The sequence below is a fragment of the Littorina saxatilis genome, linkage group LG8 (genome assembly GCF_037325665.1).
Source record: "Littorina saxatilis isolate snail1 linkage group LG8, US_GU_Lsax_2.0, whole genome shotgun sequence".
Taxonomy (NCBI): Eukaryota; Metazoa; Mollusca; class Gastropoda; order Littorinimorpha; family Littorinidae; genus Littorina; species Littorina saxatilis.
In genome coordinates this window covers 60,545,953-60,549,671 of record NC_090252.1, presented here as the reverse complement: position 1 = coordinate 60,549,671, position 3,719 = coordinate 60,545,953, and positions in this window count along the sequence as shown.

The window sequence follows — 3,719 nt, the reverse complement described above, 5'->3', positions numbered from 1 at the left end:
TCATGGCAAAGGCAGTGAAATTGACAAGAAGAGCGGGGTAGTAGTTGCGCTAAGAAGGATAGCACGCTTTTCTGTACCTCTCTTTGTTTTAACTTTCTGAGCGTGTTTTTAATCCAAACATATCATATCTATATGTTTTTGGAATCAGGAACCGACAAGGAATAAGATGAAAGTGTTTTTAAATTGATTTGGACAATTTAATTTTGATAATAATTTTTATATATTTAATTTTCAGAGCTTGTTTTTAATCCGAATATAACATATTTATATGTTTTTGGAATCAGCAAATGATGGAGAATAAGATAAACGTAAATTTGGATCGTTTTATAAATTTTTATTTTTTTTTACAATTTTCAGATTTTTAATGACCAAAGTCATTAATTAATTTTTAAGCCACCAAGCTGAAATGCAATACCGAACCCCGGGCTTCGTCGAAGATTACTTGACCAAAATTTCAACCAATTTGGTTAAAAAATAATGGCATGACAGTGCCGCCTCAACTTTCACGAAAAGCCGGATATGACGTCATCAAAGACATTTATCAAAAAAATGAAAAAAACGTTCGGGGATTTCATACCCAGGAACTCTCATGTCAAATTTCATAAAGATCGGTCCAGTAGTTTAGTCTGAATCGCTCTACACACACACACACACACACGCACAGACAGACAGACAGACACACATACACCACGACCCTCGTCTCGATTCCCCCTCGATGTTAAAATATTTAGTCAAAACTTGACTAAATATAAAAATTGGCATTTAACTCAGAACCGCGTTTCTGTAGGGCTGAATATAATTTACAAGGGATTTATATCTCATGGTTGATTGTTTGGTATTTGTTTTTAAATGTCTCTTCAACTGATATGGCTATAATCCACGACCAAAGCAAACGTTAGTCCTGTCCGAGCTCACTGCAGTACCCGTGTTAAAAACACAATTTAATTTAGTTCAAGCAATGTCAAAAGAAGGTTCTGTAGACCTCATGTTTTTGCACACCTGTTACTTCCAATGTTGTTAATAATCTTGATCTCCTTTAACAAGTAATAATTATTGTCCGGGGAGGGGTGAGGGACGTCCCGGACTGTTGATCCCATAGTAGATTCTTGTACGTAAACACGTGAGACTTTAAGCGCTTCACCTATTGAATTTCGTGCATTACAGATGATGAGCCTGAGCCTGAGCCGTTTCCTTGGGTCGTTGTAGCGGTAGTGGTTGGTGCTACTGTCCTGGTCATTATTATCGTCATCGCCATCGTCGTCGTTGTATATAGGCGAAGAGGTAATATTGTTATGACATGATGAGCTTCAGTGCAAGCCATCTTTTACATTTTTTTTCTATTGAAGAAATAAATATACGAAGCTATTTTCTGCAAAGACTGAAGTGCCAGGTTTAATTTAATTAATTTGTGTTTTATTGTCCCCTGAAAAAAGATTGGGAGTAATTGCAATTCATTCCAAATGTTAATACATGTCTGCAATATTGTTCTTGCGTTTTGTTTACATTCAGAAGTAGATACATTCTAATTTTGTTTGTTTGTTTGTTTGTGTGTGTGCGTTTTGTGTGTGTGTGTGCTTGTCATTTCGTTGATTTCGTTTTGTGCCAGGAGGTCAACGGGATGGACCATCCGCTACTGATTCAAACAGGTAAGGACAGGTATTGATAGATAGTCCACCTTTCTTCTTATCCTCTTTCGTCTCCCTTGGTCACCACCATCCCAACTTACCGCCACTCCCTGTCACCTAAAAAGCGACCGTGACATTTATGGAAGACGAAAAGGGTCAAATAATCGAGCAAAAGGATCGTGCAAAAGGATCGATCCTTTCGCGTTTGACCCTTTCCGCCCGACGCGCGGAAAGGGTCAAATGATCGAGCAAAGGGATCGTGCAAAAGGATCGATCCTTTTACACGATACTTTTGAACGAGCAGTTTCATCGCGCTGTTTCGGAAAATCATGGAACGGATTAGCACAAAGAACGAATCTAGAAAGTAAAGTAAGTAGATTACGTGTTCTGGTGCGGCGTGAAGGAGAAAGAGAAATAAAAAAAAAATTCTTCTTGTTTTAGCGAGTCCATTTAGGGGTGTGTAGTTAAAATTACTGTGTGAAAAATGTTTGGCGCGAAGCGTTCGTCTGCAACAGATCTAGATGTGCCACTTTCAGCACGTATACAGGAACGTGTACGGGTAACGTCATCAAATCTACTTTTTACGTCACGAGTTTGAGCCGAGATCTGCAGTCTTGGTAAGCAACGTATGATTTGGAACATTGGAGAGAAAACAAGTCGCGTAAGGCGAAATTACTACATTTAGTCAAGCTGTGGAACTCACAGAATGAAACTTAACGTAATCCGCCGCTAGTGCAAAAGGCAGTGAAAGTGACGAGCCTGTTTGTCGCGGCAGCGGTTGCGCTGTGCTTCATAGCACGCTTTACTGTACCTCTCTTCGTTTTAACTTTCTGAGCGTGTTTTTAATCCAAACATATCATATCTATATGTTTTTGGAATCAGGAACCGACAAGGAATACGATGAAATTGTTTTTAAATCGATTTCGGAAATTTAATTTTGATCATAATTTTTATATTTTTGATTTTCAGATTGTTTTTAATCCAAATATAACATATGTATATGTTTTTGGAATCAGAAAATGACGAAGAATAAGATGAAATTGTATTTGGATCGTTTAATAAAAAAATAATTTTAATTACAAGTTTCCGATTTTTAATGACCAAACTTACTCATTAGTTTTTAAGCCACCAAGCTGAAATGCAATACCAAACCCCGGCCTTCGTCGAAGATTGATTTGCCAAATTTTCAATCAATTTAATTGAAAAATGAGGGTGTGACAGTGCCGCCTCAACTTTTACAAAAAGCCATCAAAGGTATTTATCGAAAAAAAGAAAAAAACGTCCGGGGATATCATACCCAGGAACTCTCATGTCAAATTTCATAAAGATCGGCCCAGTAGTTTAGTCTGAATCGCTCTACACACACACACAGACAGACACACACACACACAGACACACACACACACAGACACACACACACACACACACACACACACACACACACACATACACCTCGACCCTCGTCTCGATTCCCCCCTCTATGTTAAAACATTTAGTCAAAACTTGACTAAATGTAACAAGTCGCGTAAGGCGAAATTACTACATTTAGTCAAGCTGTGGAACTCACAGAATGAAACTGAACGTAGTCCGCCGCTAGTGCACAAGGCAGTGAAAGTGACGAGCCTGTTTGGCGCGGCAGCGGTTGCCCAGTGCTTCATAGCATGCTTTACTGTACCTCTCTTCGTTTTAACTTTCTGAGCGTGTTTTTAATCCAAACATATCATATCTATATGTTTTTGGAATCAGGAACTGACAAGGAATAAGATGAAATAGTTTTTAAATCGATTTCGGAAATTTAATTTTGATCATAATTTTTATATTTTTAATTTGAGAGATTGTTTTTAATCCAAATATAACATATGTATATGTTTTTGGAATCAGAAAATGACGAAGAATAAGATGTAACTGTTTTTGGATCGTTTAATAAAAAAATAATTGTAATTACAAGTTTCCGATTTTAAATGACCAAACTCACTAATTAGTTTTTAAGCCACCAAGCTGAAATGCAATACCAAACTCCGGCCTTTGTCGAAGATTGGTTTGCCAAAATTTCAATCAATTTAATTGAAAAATGAGGGTGTGACAATGCCGCCT